The sequence below is a fragment of the Coturnix japonica genome, chromosome 23 (assembly GCF_054131305.1).
Source record: "Coturnix japonica strain WE chromosome 23, WE-NBRP24, whole genome shotgun sequence".
Classification (NCBI taxonomy): Eukaryota; Metazoa; Chordata; class Aves; order Galliformes; family Phasianidae; genus Coturnix; species Coturnix japonica.
This window is the reverse complement of record NC_140685.1, coordinates 7,035,952-7,053,463: the sequence shown is the minus strand read 5'-3', so window position 1 is coordinate 7,053,463 and position 17,512 is coordinate 7,035,952. Positions and strand designations below refer to the sequence as shown.

The 17,512-nt window shown below is 42.5% G+C and overlaps 1 long non-coding RNA gene across 1 annotated transcript in view; it reads right to left on the bottom strand.

Moving 5' to 3' along the window:
* LOC107322200 (uncharacterized) overlaps window positions 1–14,079 on the bottom strand; it is a 47,751-nt gene extending 33,672 nt beyond the window's left edge. The window contains exon 1 of the long non-coding RNA XR_014936825.1: window positions 13,865–14,079. This is a non-coding gene — a long non-coding RNA (uncharacterized LOC107322200). The remainder of the gene's footprint in view (window positions 1–13,864) is intronic.
* Between the last annotated feature and the right edge of the window lie 3,433 nt (window positions 14,080–17,512).

The window sequence follows — 17,512 nt, the reverse complement described above, 5'->3', positions numbered from 1 at the left end:
TGGCACAAGCACAGTGAGGTTTTGCATCAGTGGAACTTCATCACTGAGTCCGATCAGCTTTCTAAATGCCACGTACATGGAATTTTTTAGAAGAAAAACATGCTTATCATAGTTTTCTTTTGCTTCTTCTCTCTGGGTAAGTGTGCATGTGTGCATATCAAGGGGTTCATCTGTTTGATGCATTGAATTTCAGATTTCATTTGCTACAGGTGCTCATCTCCCAGCTGAGATCCCTATGGCTGTGACACCAGAGCTGGTTGCCGTAGGCAGCATGATGATGTCATGTAACATCTAGACCACTTCACCTAGGGAGTACACGGAAGCAATAAAGCTCATCCTAAGCAATAATGACCTTCTTTTTGTAGAACTACCTCTAGCCTAAATAAAAAGCAGAAAATATGTGACATATCAGCAAAATAATCTCAAAACAGAATGTTCTCAGCATTTCCAGCAAGTGTCAGCTGCTCTTTAATTAGCAGCCAGAGGGACGTCAAAGAAAGTTGTTCATTATTAGGACGCCATACAATTGTAAACACTGTGTTCCAGTTGTAGAATGGGAACACCTTCTGTCTCCTGTGGATGCACCAGCAAGCCTGGGTTGGCTAATGAATGGAAAATCATGGGATTTTTCTTGAACAGCTCACGAAGAGGCATCTGCAGTTATAAAACCAACTATTTCCTCTGGAAAAGGAATGAAAATATTTGACAAAAATACCTTCAAGTTTTTTTTTTTCTTTCTTTTTTTTTTTTTTTTAATATATCCTAGGAATAATCAAGATCTGCCGTCCTTTAAAAAGAAATTGTATTGTAAATCAAGATAGCTTTATTGAAAACCGTTGGTGCTTTCAGCATTTTAAGATGCCTGAAGTCCTGTCCATTCCAACTTCTTGTGTTTGTTTTTTTGCCTTTTGAAGTTCTACTGGAAGGCAACTGTGGAGTGAGTGAGATCTCCATGCTGCAGTGAAAGACCTGATGAAAAGCAGCCATTGGAGAGAGACTGGTTAGGCCATCTAATTTCAGTCCAACAGTTCTCCTTGATGGAGATTATTTTGATTCTTGCTCCACTACAAAGCTTCTGAGATTGGTCCTCTTGTACATCCCTCTCCTCAGTGCCTGGGCTGCTCCCATGTGGATTTTCCATCCCTAACACTTGACAGCTGATAACAAACCCACCTGAGGATGCTCAGGGCAGCCATTCGGTTCCATTGTGGTAGCACAGTGACGGACTTCATGGCTGAGACCAAGGAGTTAACAGCAGAGCATAGTGAGTGCTGTGAAGGCAAAACCCAGCCATGAGCAGTTGCAGAAGAAAAGGCCGTCCCCAGAGTCAGGAGATGGCTTTGAACAGGTTGAGCACTTTGATGGACTCAGGGTTGATGGATGAACCTGCACTGTGTGCTGACTGCATTACGTTGGACGTGTGGGTAGCAGTTGATCAGTCTGAGAACGACTGTCTGCCAAAAAGCTGAAGGAAGTTCATAAATTACCCCAGAGCTATGGAAACAGATCCTTTTTGCAGAGGGACCTGGGGAGCAACAGCGTCCCTGGGTAGCCCATCTGTATCCCATAAAGGAGCGGATACCTGTAATTAGTGCCATGACTTATCACAAATACGTCTCCATCTGTGAGGACAGCGCTCTGCGAGTGGGAGCATTTAACATGGAACAACCAAGACAGCTGAACGTGCAGTTTCCCTGGATGGATTCCAGTTAAGACATTTGAGGCAAAAGCTTGCTCTTGCCAGCATGGGGGAAATCTAAACCTCAGAGCTGATCGCATTTCCAAGAAACAAAGCAGGGAAACTTGGACACACTGCAGTTGGTGAGCTGGGGTTCATGCTGTGTTTTTGGTGGTGACCAGGTGCCCCAGCAAGGTGCCATGGTGCTGTCTGGAAAGCAGAGATCTGAGAAAACAGCTCTCAGTTTGTATTCCTCAAAGCTGTGAGGATGGAGGGATCTGAGATGCATTTTCCCTCCCTGTGCTCTACAGCCTCCCTTGTTCTAAGGCTTAAACAAAAGGATGAGAAGGCCACTGTGGAGTGAATGAGGCCCTTAATTTACCATTAAAAGAAGACGACTGACTGTTAAGGTTTTATCAGATTACAACAAAGGCTTTTTGCACTCAGTAGACTGTGGTTTGGTTCCCATCCCTGCTGGCAGGGCTGGAAATCCTAACCACAGATTATAGCAAGAAGCTTCCAAATTTCCATGCTGCAGCCAAGGGTCCATGGACAGATCTGCAATGTGCCGTGGGATGGAGCTGGGACCTGATGCAAGATGGGAGCCAGGCCATTTTACGGGCCATGTCACCAGCCCACCTGGCTGGATGCACCAAGCATGGATGCAGCCCTTGGAGGGAAATACCTCTTGGTCAGTATCACAGGCATCAAAATTACAAGGAGATAAAGTACCATATCTACTGTGAGGAATAGAGCTGACTATAGACCTTCTCTATTCTACTGCCACATGGTATTGCTGCCACTCAGTCTGGAGGCATCTGCTGGGGAATGGCAGTTGGGATGAGGTTGACATGCACCGCTCTCCCTGCATTTACCCTTCATTAAAACAGTGCTTGGTGTTTTTAACCCAAGCTGGATGTGTGGTAGAAAACGTGCTTCTGTCTGCTACGTCCTACTGCAGCCATAAGACAAGTGCTGTGGCTGTTCCAAGCCAAGGCCAATGCAGTATTGAGTCCAGTCACCAACCAGAGTGTGCATGAAGCTCCAAAGTAAAATTTTTCAAAGGATTATTCCAGATGTTTTTTTTTTCTTTAGATAAAAGCAATCGTTTTCATTTTAGCACTCTAACGTCTATTTCTACAACGCGATATGTTCAATATATAAAAATATCGGAGAAAATATAACAAAACCAAAAAAATAAATTCAAAACAAAAGCCGTTGCAAAAAGGAAACTCTAAACATTTTGTTCTGAAACAGTCAAAACAGAATATTTTGACATTGTTAGAATTTTTTCCCTCAGGTTCTCTTCCAAAACAAAATTCCAGAGGGAAAAAAGAGAACACCAACATTTTGTTCGGTATTTCTGGTTAACTTCCACTTCGGCCCCACGGAATCCAAAGGAATATGTTTTTCTGTAGCCACTTTTTGCTGTCAGCACTTCTGCACATAAACAGGCACCACATGCAGAACAAATGCCCATAGATTTTGAACTGATGGATGCTTGTATGATTGTGCATGTAAATAAACCCGATAGTAATTAATTAGGTTAGAAACCTTGTTAGAGCCAAGCTGTAATAATGAATTTTGAAAAAGAAATGCTGGCTGTTACCAAAGCAGGACAATAGATTCAGTGGTGGATCAGATTAGTATTGATGAGCCTAATTACCTGCCTGTTCTTAAGAAGTGCATCTTGGTAAGGCTAATATTCCTGGTAAATGACTGAGCTCTTAGAACAGATTTACACCTCAATGGGAGCACAATAAAACTTAAGAAAATAACCCAACAATTAAGCAATGGTCTTGTCTTTCAACATGTATTTATACAAGCATATGTATTTTTTCCCCCCATTGGAGTTGTTCCCTTGAAATACATAGCCAGTACCCTGAAGAGATCCCTTAAAAGACTTCCACGATCCTCAAAACTTCTCCAAGAGCGGCACCGTAAGCTGTATCCTCTTATTGAACGCATTGGAATTGAAAACGGAGTTTTGCCAGAGGCAGGCTCACAATATTAAAAACAAAAAACCACCCAATAAGTGGCAGGCTATAAGAAAAACAATATTGATGTATTTTCCTCTATTTGCGGTTTCTTTTGTCCACAGAGTGGGTTTTGTTTCTCAGTGACGTCAAAGCAAAATTCTCTTGCAAAATGACAACTGGAAAATAACCCTGAGAATATATTGGATTTCCTATCTGGTAATTAACTAACTTGAGCTTAATGGAATGTATTATACATTTTACCAAGCCTACAGAAGATTAGTGAAACAAAGGTAATATTTTCTTTAATTTCAATTGCAGAGCTTGAGGCAAAAGAAGATTAATCCTTCACAAGGAAGTGCTTTGCTTTCCTTAGCTATCTGTATGCCCAACACATCACAGCGTCCTTCCTGGAGGTGACGACTACACCGTGTGTCACACACTCAAGCCATTGCCATTGGGATACCCTAGGACATGGATGTTGATGCTGCCTACTGCTAGGTGACCTGCACCTTGTCAAGAACAGACAAGGGAAAAGCACTCCCAGAGACCCAAGGCCCTGGAGACAGCACCAATATAGACAGGGAAGCTCAAAGACTTTGTTGGTTCCATTTGGTTATGAACTATTTCTTTTTCCTTCTGATCATTCACATGAGCCCAGAATCACTACAGGAAAAGTCAAATTTCCATTTCTTGTGGATCTGATCAGATGTGCTGAAAACATCTTTCCACCTATATGCAGCAAAATGGGTCTTTGCCCTCATTTGCTCTGTGCTCCTCAAAATAGACCATCATTTTCTTGGGAAAGATTTCCTTTTCCAAGGAGCTCTGTTTTCATGGTTTTGGTGTAGCACCAATGTACTTCAATAAAACTCTCTTAAGAGGATATATGTCGGGGAGATTTAACATTGATATTGGTGTTGAGCTCTGCAGATTCAATTACCCTCAGCTGAAAAAGACATGAGCATAGCACAGGAGTGAAAAGACAACTCTAAAAATAACATTAAAAACAAAAAAAACAGGAAAACAACAAAAAACACTCTGGCTTTATCCAGCCAAAGGAGGAATCAGGTGAAGAAATAAAGGCTGTGCTGTAGCCACAGGAGACTGTACGTATGTGTTCTGCAGCACAAAGGGGCCATGCTGTCTAAAAGACAACGGTGTTTTGAGATCTATAAAACAAGTGTTTTCTTGCTGATACATCAGTAAAAGCAGATGTTCAGCCTGTCAAAAGCAGTGGAGCTGATGTTAGAGCTGCTGAGGAGCTGGCTGCAGCAATCAGCGGGGTTTCTTCTGATGTGAAGTCTGTAACTGGAACAGATCAATCAAAGCTGGTGTATCTGTGGGTATTTCACATCTCTGCTATCCAGAAAGGGGCTTGTGCTCATAAACTCCTACCCAGAAACCCCTAAAACCTGTGATAAAAGCAGTTTAATGAGAGAGCAGGCCCTCAGCTGGGCTTCAGCCTGGGGGAATTCAGTATTGCTCACTGGTCAGTTCTCACTCTCTATGTTTGGACCATGGGAATTGGGTCAGAATTCCTGGGCTTTGCGACAAATCCTTGCTCTTGGTCAGGTTGTCTGGGAGGTGTCCTTGATCTCAGCCAGTGCATCCACAGAGCTGGTGTCAGCAGATTTGTAAGAAGACCGGAAAGAGGGAAAACAGCTTACACATCCCTGCCCAGTTCTGCTCCCTCAGCCACAGACAGCTGAGAAGGTGAGGAGAACTGAATCCAGAATGAAGGAAACCAACTTTTACAACCTATTCAGAAGAAGCCATTTATTTAACGGAAAGATTTGTCTACAGCATTCTGTGCTCTGTGTTTTATACATCAAGTGCAAAATTACCCTTTCAAAGAATAAGGCTCCTTTCAACGAGGTAAGGTTCAGTTGGAGAACTGTGTATTGAAATAATACAAAATGTATCTTCCTCAGGGCAACGAAATGAGTGTAAAAGGGTTGTGGCTGAGCTCCATCCCTTGTCTGCCACTGTTCCATGCTCACTGAGTGCAAGGAGGAAGCCCAGCACTTCCCCAACTCGATCCTTGTTTCGGATGGCAAAGATGGTTTCATATAGTCCTAAAGTATTTTGTACAATGTGAAACAATATTGGTGAGTGCTGCTTGTTGCCCCTGCATAAGTGCATCTGGAAAAGAGTCTCCTCTCCTCAAGTGCTGAGTGACATCTCACAACCTGTTTCTTTCCAACTGACCTGGAAAATATACACTCAGATTTCAAGGGAGAAGAAATACAAAGTATTTTCTCATCAAACTTGGCATTATCTGTTTAGCAGGCATTACTGCTGTACAGTATTTTTCCATTGTGTTGAATCAAACTTTATCTTCAGCTCTGCTTGCCCATTCTAATAATAATGACTTGGTGTTCAACGTGTGGCTTTGCAAAGCGATTCATTTCCTCAGTACTGTTGATTGGAACTCTGCGCTGCTTTGAAGGTACGCAGCAATTTGGCTGTTTAGCACATTAGAGATAACGCGTCTTTTGCATTGGGATGAACTCATTATGGGCTTTAGGACTGGGACCTGATGATTTGCAGACACACTATGCTACTCTTCAGCTGATAGAAGTGGAGAGATGAGGCAAAGTAATAGATTGGGTGAGAACTCATTAAACATGGTGATAGAACAATGGGCTCTTAGAGCCTTTAACTCCTTAGATTCATCTGGATCTTTCAATCTCAGCATCCTCCAGCCACTGGAGACTGAAACAACAAAGAACTGAAAGCAGAAAAAAGCCAAGCAATTATTGCAGTTTGGTAAAAATTTAATGGAATTCATAAAGTCGGAGCAAGATAACAGTGCAAGGCTTAAACTGGGGCTGCTGAGATTCTGACGTAAGAGAAAGAGCAGAGCGGCAGAGCATGGCCGGGTAAGTGCTCCCCTTTTGAGAGTGGCACTTATTTCTATGAGCAGCCCTACGTCCACTTCTTTGTATGAGCAGTTTATGTTTACAGACACTAAAAAACTCAGGAGGGTCTGTCTGTGCACATACCTGTGGATTCTCAGCTCTCCTGGGAGCTGGCGTGCTTACATTTTAGCACCTAAATGTAGACTTGGGTGCGTGTCTATGCCTTACAACCAGCTGATACATGTTCTTTTAATGTACGTTGGATTGCTTTACACGCTTGACAGGCTGTGTTTCTTTCTGTTGGCTGTCTGTAGCACTGCAAATGCAAAAATCCTGACTGCAATAGCCAGAGCTTTCTCTTCTGAGGTTTACATTATCATCTTTGTCTCATTATTCCTGGATGGCTGCCCATCATTTCTTATGTGGATTTTTCTACAAAAGATGAAAGGAAAAGGGTGTGGGAAGGAAAGGAGAGGAAAAGAAATCTTGCTTTTTCTTACAAGAAGAGCAAATAATTCAGTCGATTGCATGGCTTTTATTATTTACGCAACATGCTTTGAGATACTAACATGTGAGCTGAGAACATAGAGAAAGAAAAAGAAATCTCCTGTTCTATCAAGGGAAAAGTCTCTCCCCACCCCATCCCTCTCACTATCTCTGGGCAGTGTTCATGAAGGAGTGAGAAGGATGCCCAGGAGCCACATCAGCAGAATGCAGATGGCAGCTCTGCCTTGCACAGCGAGCTTTAACAGGTGTAGCTCTTCAAATCTTTCTCCTGCAAATCATGATAAGAGCTTTAACGAACATCTACCCTGTAACAAGTAGCCTCATATTCCGCATGTATTCCTGGCCAGCTTGTGCCTCAGCCTTCCCGACCCTGATCTGTGTGAACCAGCCCTGGACAAACAGCCAGGCAATGCAGCACAGCACAGCTGCAAACATGAGGACCTGAAGAAACATCTCCAGTTTTATGAACTAAAGTCTCAGTGTAGGCTACATCAAGCCAAGTTTCCAAGTCTTTGCAGTCTCATCCAGGCTTGATCTTTATTACTTTTTTTTCCTTTATTTTTTCCCTTGAGGTTTTTATGCATTTATTCTCTGAATAACTAAGCTGAGGTCACTTCAGCACAGTACATGGACAGAGGAGGCCAGAATTACACCCCAGAATCCTGCACCCTGCAGTTACCTTTGTGGTGTTTGACACCTCTCAGCTCAGGGAGGATACAGTACAGATGCACAGTATTGCACTGAGCTCCAGGCCTTGAATAATCAATGAATTTGAGAAGCCATCTCCTTCATCAGGTACAAAATTCACAGCCTTGAATCTAAGCTGTGGGGACCCTTCCCTTCCCATTCAAGCCTGGACAGAGGCTGCAAAGAGGGCAGAGGATTTCAGAGGATGGATTTGACATGAAAAACACATCCAACAACCCTGCTTCTGTTCTGAGGAATAGCAGTGAGGATGCTTTCAGGCTGCATCCCCAGCACACACACCGCAGGTTGAACTACAAAGGAGGAGAATTTCTTTCTGCTGTTTCTTGCAGGTGAATTCCTAAGCCATCTGCAGAGAATTTTCCCTTCATGCCCATGAACACATTGGATGAGGGCGGTGGGGTGGGCATTCAGCTCCTCCACTCCATCCCCCAGATTGAACAGAGCTCTGGACCAAGAGGTCAGCACTGGGCTCTGCAAGAGAAGAGAGCTCAGTGCTTTGGTGTGTGTATGTCTGTGCGTTTCTTTTCTTTCCATCATACTAATGAAATTTGCAGACATAGAGAGGAAACTGAGAGTTATTTATAGGAGTGAGAGGAATGTGAGGCCTAATTGTGCTTAGTCTATTGCTAAGTATGTAATCTGTTTGCTATTAAATTGTACAGTCTTGCAGCAATGTACATAGGTTCTATAGTGGGCTTTTTTTTTCAGTTAAGGGGAACATATACAGTCTATGAAGAAAAAATCTCAAGGTAAGATGCTTGCAAGCATTATGAGCAGTGACACAGGGCATCATTTTAGGGAGACAACAAGGATTCAACGCAACTGCTAACATCCACCAGGCAAAACTCAGCTCTGGAGCTGGTTGGCTTTATTGCTTATCACTGCCTGTCTGACCTGGAATATTCCACCCCTATAATTTGTAAGACATCCCAAAGGATCCTGTTGCCTCTCCCCTGGGTTTAGATTTCTCTCCTTTGTGGACAAACGCTGCTCCTGGGTATTCTGAAAAGGCCACAGTGACTCACTGACTTTTGTCATTCTGCTTTCCTGGGATAACAACACTGAAAGGAAAAACAAGTGATATTTAGTCCCTGTGTCCAAAATTGGCTTCACCACTGCAAGCAGGATTTAGAAAGTCAGAAATAGAGATGTGATTATAGTGTGTGTGGCAATTAAGAGGCAGCCCTGTAGGATCCTTCTGCTGGGTTTCAGCTGGGTACATAGCATTGTGCCTGGCTGTAGGGCCACCCATCTTTGTGAGGCTGACAGAAGAAGAAAAGAGCCTTGACAGATATGGTGGGAGCTGACATTTAGGTCTGAAGCACTGAGAGGTGCCCACTACACATCTCTGTGGGGATGATCTCAGCCTTTCCCAGACTGCTTGCACATCTCTTTCAGATCTCACATGTAACTCACAAATAAACTGACTTTATTCAGTGGGAGTATGAAAGACCTGGACTAGTTTTTGTGTTTCTAATGAGCTACGAGGGAAACACTGATTTAGGATGTGACACTTGGTGTATGTGTAGAGCAAAAATGCCAGGCACGTTATCGGCAGTGAGGCACTCGAGCCCTCCCCCATTGCGAATAAGGCAAGGGGTGCCAGCTGGCCTCTGGCCAGGCATTTGGCCACTGACCAACTGGCTGACATTCGTTTCTTCCATACGCTTCTCCTGGACCTGGTGGGAGGGGTGTTTTACAGCAGCAATTAGTTTATTCCTGGGGTAAACAGTAGAAATTGGAGGGTAATTGCAGCAAGAAGTTTGCTTCCTGTTCCAGTGTGAATAACCCACTGGCCGCCAACTGGATGTTAGCCCTCAAATCCACAAGGCCAATTGGCAGCTGGTCTGCGTTTGTCCCTCCTTAGGCTTTGCAGATGTATGTTGGAAAGTGTGGGGATGGGGATCCCATCAGCCCATCCATCAGTGAAGGGCATGGTGTAGGCAGAGCTGGGAGCATGGTGGCCCATTCCCATGGCTCACATCTCCTTTCTACCCCAAGTTTATTCTGTAACTTGAGTTGAAACCAAAGCATCAGCTGATGGGTGCCTTGTACATTTCAACTTGCTATCCACAGGACATCGAAAACATAGCAAGAGGGCGCAGCGAGAACAGACAATCCCTGCTAACCCCTGTGTCAGAAGATGATATGTTGTGAAGTAGATTACATTCAAGTAGAGTTTGGAATAAATCTCAAACAAGCCTTTTGGCTGAAGCATCCTTGAACCCAAGATAAAGAAATGTCTATCCCTTGGATATCTTCTGTCAACTGAATGTAGCTTTGTGAAATTTACTGTTGCAGAAAACAGGATGACATATTTTAGGATAATCCAGACATCTCTGGCTGCCTGGATTTCCTCAAATTAGCTTTGTTAGTTCCCCTACCACTATAATATATATACACCAAAAAGAACTTTAAAAACTTTTTCCTGAGGCACAATTTATGCTAAACAAACAAACAACAGCCTCCATCTGGAAAAAAAAATGCAGCGAAGAAAATATTGTAAGAGAAAGAAGTTTCTGTCACAGATATGAACCAATACTTTGTGTGATGCCTCTGTACTCCAGAAATCAGCAGCTGTACAAATCGTTAGGTTGCTAAGGATTAGGGCCAGCCAAAATATGCTCTTTTACTGTCTTAAATTTCCTCAATGTAAGAGAAACGTAAGCTAAGCTGCTCTAACTGCAGATGCTGCCACTACTTACACTGGGATGGATTGGATTCCTTCTGAAATGAATTTGATGCTTGCAGGTGACCTGGGGGTGTGAACACATGATATGTCACAGCTGTGAGGGGTCAGAGCCCTGAGGAAGTGCTCAGAGCCCACATAGTGGTCTGCTGGAAGAGTGCAAGGCAAGGGTGGATCAGGACAAATGGAAGGCTTGATGTCTGCTCACGTTTGTTTTTGATGCTGCAGAAGTTGTGTGGCTTTGCTGTGTCACATTCACTCTCAAAGGCAGAAGTCACACCCACATCTGAAGAGTAGGGTGTTTGCATTAAGTTGCTATAAATGCAATACAAATGAAAAATGTCCTGTAAACCCATTGGATGACTGACATCTGGATGCAGCATTGTACACCACCGTGGGTTGAGCAACGGCTGACTTCTCTCTTTCCATTTTGTGCCAATGGGATGATTAGATCCCACGGAGCACCAAGAAGACCTCACTCATCAAAGCAGCTCCATTCCTTCAATGGAAGCTGGGAATGCTGCATTACGGCATGTGCTTTAGCCTCACCCAGAGAAACATTCCAGGCAGCAACAGCAACAAAAAAACAACACAGCCAACCCAAAGCTGAGGTCAGGGGAGTGCAGCTGGGAGGATGCTTTGCCATCCCTTCATGCTCTCACTGCAGTGTGCAGAGCTGCTCTCAGTCCTGCCTGGTCTCCTGTGCTTGGTTGGAAAGAAATGTGAAGTTTCCACATTCCTCAGATATTCATATTCATAACGTATAGGCAACCCGGAAAGAAAGATTAAAGATTCTCTTTGGTAAGGGAGATGGCAATGAAATAAATAGTGTCTTTTTGTTAAAGATTAAGTACCTAAACTCCAATCAACAAGTTTACTTTTCTTGAGTCAGAAACCATGAATCATCTTGTAAAATCAGATCAAATTCAAGATTAGTTTCTCATGGTATTGCTGAGGAATTTCAGATATTTCCATTGGGAAATGAGTTATTTCTTTAACCATCCCAAGGTTAGTTTGTTCAGTATTAATTTTTTCTTGCATAAATGAGGGTTGCCCAAAGGTAAGGAATGTCAAAATCTAAACGTGGAGTGGAAAAAAAGAAAACAAGAAAACACTGAGTTTAGGACAAGATTGAGAGTATGAAGTGAAGACACGAATGTAGCCTATTGAAGCTAGGCAGAAATAACACAAAGACATTGAAGCTATGACTATGGAAGACTTAAGCTCATTATGTGTGTTGGAAATAATGCCATTGAGAAAGCTATCAGAGCACAGATTACCAAAGTTTTCTCTATTACATGGCAGCCCTGCAGCTGCCTAGTATCTAAGATGCACGCTAAAGCATCAACAGAGCTGCAAGATGCTAGTGGGTTTTCTTTCAGGAGCTAGAACCTGATTTTTTCCCCCCAGAATAAATTCTGAGAACTGCTAATGTTATTTCTGTCTTTGAATTTCTGCGTAGTTCTATTCTTTCTCTTGGGGTACTAATATCTGGTAAACAGACCAACAACACAATGGATTTTTAAGTAATGTGTTTTTCTAGGCTGAATCTAGAGGACTGCCTCAGGACTGCCTGCTTCTCTTCCAGCTAATATTGACCAGTATTGACCAAAACAAGAGCAGTGCCTACCTGTCCTCACTCAGCCCTCTGCTCATTTTATACATGCCCAAGGTAACAAAACATCAGCTCTTGACCTGACAGCACAGATGGAGCATCAGCACAGGGGCTGCAAGGCTGAGCATCCCCCAGATCCTCCAGCCTTAGTGGCACCTGCAACCTCAAAACAGGACAGAAATCAGCACTCAACACTTATTCCACCTTGGGGTGTCACATGGCTGGAGAGCATCACCTGCTTCCTGCTGTTGCCAGCAAAAGGGGTTCATCCACCCATCTCAATGTGGAATGAATCACCCTCTGACAACAGCCACCTCCCACCAGGTGCTACAGACTTGTAGTTTATATCTGACTTCAACTCAGAGGAAATTAATCCCATTCTATGGGTTTTTCTATCTCAGGTTGGTTAGCAGCGTCCCATTACTACTTTATTTTGGAGTATTCTTATAGTCATCACATGAAGTCATGCAAAATCTTAGCTGCTACTGGAACAGTGATGAGAAATCTCTAAAGATTTTTTTTTCTTTTTTGATAAATAAAGCCCTTAGCCTGAATCAGTGCTGGTGAGCAATAGCAGAAATTGAAGCTACAGCTCCATGGGTAGAATTTTTGATGCAGAGGGTGACTAATATTTCTAAGTGAAAAGTATCATGCTATTTTCACCTCCTGTTTTTCAAAGGAATAGAAGGAGAGAAAGAAAAGGTGCTCAATGAAAACCCTGAGTTAGATTTTTAATAATGTCACTTTCCCCCTGCTGTTATCCCCACCTTTTCCTTCACATAGCGAGAAACTTCCCAAGGTTGCCAATGGCACTAAAGCAGTCAGTCCACTTTCAGAATTTCAGTCACCTCTTAAACACTTAGAGGCTGAATGGAGTGAAAACCCATTTTCAGAAGAGTTTCCAAAGAAGAAGAAAGTTTCCACACTCTGAATCTCGCACTCAAAGAAGTGGAAACTGGCCCTTGCTGCCAGCAGCCTGATCTGTTGTATCGCAGGCTACTGAACGCTCTATTCTGTATGAAATGTGAACATGCTTAGTGCTATACTGAAGCACAAATATATTTTGGAAAGAGTAGCTGCAAAATATGAGTTGTTTCTTTAATTTGCTTGCAAATTCTAATGCACGGTATTTGTCTGCCTGATAAGAGAGGAATCCTGAAGGAACCATACAGCCTGTGCTCTGGGGTAGTTCAATCTTTAGGATCACTGTGACCCCTTCCAAAAAAAAAAGATGAGAAGGGCCATGTTTGGCATCAAGGACACCTGGACAAGTAATATGTTGACACAATCATTCATGAATGACCAGTCAAGGAGTCTAGGTGCTCTGTGATCTTCTACCAGTCTAAATTATTTGGGTTTGAAATGAACCTCCCACAGTGCTACAAGGAAAAGGGAATGTTCAGCAGAGAAAAGAACTGAGATCCTGCAATGGAGATGACAGCTATTTGGAGAGTCTTACTGGGATGCCAACAGTATCCATTGGGATACACACTGAGATCCATTGGCTAAGCTGTTTCCATGTGGGAATACCCAGTGCCAGCAAAAGGCATTTGTGCTGCTAAAGTTCTTGACAAAAAAGCCACTGAAGAGCTGAGATGGTAAAATCCTACCAGAAGAGGGTTCAGCTTTCTGTCATTCCTAAAAGACTTGACCATACCAGAAGAAAATTTATAATAAGCAAAAATCAGAATTTAAAAAGCCTCTCCTTTCTCTTCATCCCTTCCACTTAGTGCAAGAAGATTTATTGCTTACCATATACCCTTTAAAGACTGCTTTCATGGAAGTGCAAGTCTAGTAAAGTAAAAGACTATTGAATTCAAAACTCACCCACATTCAGTGCTTGAAGTCCATGGAAAAACTGCCCCTGAACTTAAAGGTTTGGGTGGGATGTTATCAGGTTCCCAGCGTTCAGCCCTGCCCGATCATATTGCTTCCATATGGCAACACAGCTGATGATCCTTTCAACCACCTCTCGCCAGTGGCTCCATCTGATTTCCACATCAGAGGAGGGTATAAATTATGAAGCTGGGTAGGGCTCGATTATGAAGTTTCTTAGCAGTGTTGGTTGAGGAAACGGAGAAAGCGTTCAAGGATGTTTTGGGATTCCTCTGTGTTAAACACTGATAATTGCTGCCAAAGTCAGGCTTAGTCTTGTTATCATTTTGGTACAGCACAGTAAAGCTGAATTAAATTATTATAATTAAATTGTTGTTATGTAAAAGCTGATTACTTTGCATTGCTTTTCATATTATACAATAGAAAGCAGTCATTATATAAAGCAACCAATCAAACAAAACAAAAATCCCTTCCAGAAAATCCTTCTTGTTTAAAGCGCGATCAAATACTAAAAGCCTTTGTAACGAGCAAATAAAGTTTGCGAACAAGATTTATTTCTCTACAAACTAACTCATTTTCCATTTCAGTCCAAAAAAAGAAATCATCACCTTTTTCCTGTTGATAAATTTTCGGATCAAAATGCCAAGTCATGGGTGGGTTAGGAAAATCTTGTTGATAATCAAAGGCTTGGCGACCTTCCTACATTTTTTACATTTTAATTATACACTACGTTGGCATCCTGCTTGAAAGACATTACTTTCTGGAAACTCCCAACTATTTACATGACTAAGACTTAATTGAATCAAGGATTCTTTCTTTTTTCTTCTCTCTCTCTCTCTCTCGGTTTAGGAAAATAAAATATAATAAACCACCCCACCATAAATAGAGCTGTCATTCCCATTCCTCACAGCAGAAAGCATTCCTCTGCTCCTAGTGGATGCTGGTAGCAAACGCAAACATGACAGTTGTCCTCATGCAGCATTTAAGACACTTGGCCAAATGAATCGGGATCTATATCTTTCGAGGAACAGTTAATTACTGCTGCTAAATCAGATTAACACTTCTCATAGAGCTGATGTAGGTGCCTGGGTTCTGTGCATTTCCACCAACTGGAAGCACTTAGATATGGCTTTGGTACACGCTTAGGAGAATTAATCCTCTCTAATCTGTTGTTTGCACAGGCGTTTAAAGCATTTTAACCAATTCCTTGGAAAAAGTTAGCTCATATTACCTTTACCAAGTATCCATGGGGAAAGAAAACTGGATATAATTTTAGCCCATGAGGATGGTGCTAAAAGTGAAGCCCATGAAGGCAAACATCCCCAAAAGCACATTTGAAGAGCAGCAGAGCAGGATGCTCACAGGCTGCAGGCAAACCCCCAGTGACCACGGCTCAGCTTAATGTTTATAAAGAGAAAAAAAAACCCCGACGAATGCTATTTTAGCATGCCCTAAAATTTGCTTTTCCAAATATTGGAGATGAAGATGACAACACTGGCTTGTTTAAGCAAACTGTAGCAAAAATTACATGTCTAAATAAAAAAAAAAATATTACATGCACTGCCATCTTCTCCCCATTACGAGACAAATTCTCAGCTCGGTAATTATAGTTGTGTCTCACTTTTTCTAGCTGCTTCATGGGTTCAACATGCCTCGCTTCTTGTACTGAGAAACTCAAAGGAAAGGTATTGTCGAATTGGAAAATATTATTATTACAGTAATAGTCACAACGAATTGGATTCGTACAAAACTATAAAGCAAAACACACTGAGATGATTCATTATGCATCACATGGAGAAAGACGTAATGTTGTTAATATGGGAGAACAGATGTGTCTATGTATTTTAAGTATCTCTTCTCTGATGAAAAGTTGTTTTTTTTCTTGAAAGACCAAAAAAACAACTGACCTGATCTTGATTACTGGTATTATTGAGAAAGTTCGCTGGGAAATGAAAGCAATCACTGCTGTTACCATTAATCTCATTTTATGTTAGTTTGGCTTTTACTGCAGAAAGTAAAAACTCTTTGGTTTTCTTTAAACCCAGCGCCATATGTGAGTTAAAGCAGAATTGACAAGCGAGTCCTTGACGTAACCTCACGCACGCTGTGGTTAGAAGCTGTAGAACAGCAACAGCCCAGATGTGATTTCTTCGCTTTATTCAAATTAATTGGGCTTTAATTAAAAACGCAACACTTTGTTTTGTTTTGTTTTAAAGAGACAGGGCTCGGGGAGATCATTTGTTAGTTATCTGCTTTTTTCACGGTAAATCTGGTTTGGTGCGTGTGAGAAAGAAAGTTCATGGTTTTTCCATGCTGTCATACCTCAAGCATTTCGTGCAGGGACTGAGAACACACTGCTGAGTTGCAGTGCTCTATAGAACAGTGCCCCATGATGTTAGACCTGACCGCACTCCCACCTTGCATGCAGGACTGGGGCCAGTTTGTCACTGTCTGATGGCTTAATACTCCATCCCAATGGATGAGCTGCCTCTCCACAGCCCCATGCTGCAGACGCTACATGTTTTAATAGTCTTTATTTCACAGCCCAGTGGAAGTCGGAGCTACAGAATTTATTAGATGGTCCTCCAGGATATTAAAATTATACAGTATGCTTATACAGTGGAGGTGCTCCTTACGAACCCTAGACGATGCATTTGACAAGCACAGGACTTTTTCTGTCTGTGTTATACAAGGACATGCCACCCCTATTTATTGTGCTGGGAATAAGGAGTAGATGTTGGCTCTTGACCGTCTGCTTTTCAGAACAAGTGCATTAAAGACAAAGTAGTAGTGACCCTCAGACAATACGAAGCAGGAAAGTTGTCAGAAAGACATCTGGGCAGAGCAAATCTGGTTCAAAAAGCAAAGGGAACACTTTAGGAATTGCCTCTTTCCCAAACCCATTGTGTTTATAGTGACTGATCAAAGGGAAATGTTTTAAACTCAAACTGGAGTGATTTAAGTTAGTTGTGAGGAAGAAATTATTTACTCAGAGAGAAGTGAGGCTGTGGTATCACCCAGAGGGATGTGGGTGCCCATGCGTGTCCACCTCCATCCCTGGAGGTGCCCATGGCCATGGAGGATGTTGGGCAGCCTGAGCTGGTGAGGAGCACCCAGTCCACGGCATCCCTGCTGGTCACTGTCATTCATTAGGCACTCTTTTATGAGCACTCATAAGACTGGCGGGGACTCAGCCACTGTTGGAAGTGATGACTTTTTAATGGCCACTATGGTGCTTGAAAAATTCCCCGAGCTTGAACAGTGTTCTGGAGGCAGTTGTTTCCCTGGAGAGCCAGCTGCCCGCCCTCTCATTGCTCAAATATTGAGGTTAATTGGGGAAATTGTGAGCTTTTTGAATTACCGCTGCAGTATAGAGACATCTACGTGCTTCTTTTTAATGTTTTGTTTCAAACCCTCGTAAAAATACCAATGCAATCTTTTGCTATTACTAATCACATTAAGCTAGTGGACACGTTTTATTATTTGGCAGCGAGTTTATCCTATGTACTGTAACTGAGTCCATGACAAGATTCCCACTTGGTGCTGTTTGCTTACTTAGTAGTGCAGATAGAAAGAGGACGATGAAAATGAAAACTTTATTTAGGCCACATAATCTCCTTCATTAAGTGTCAGAGATGC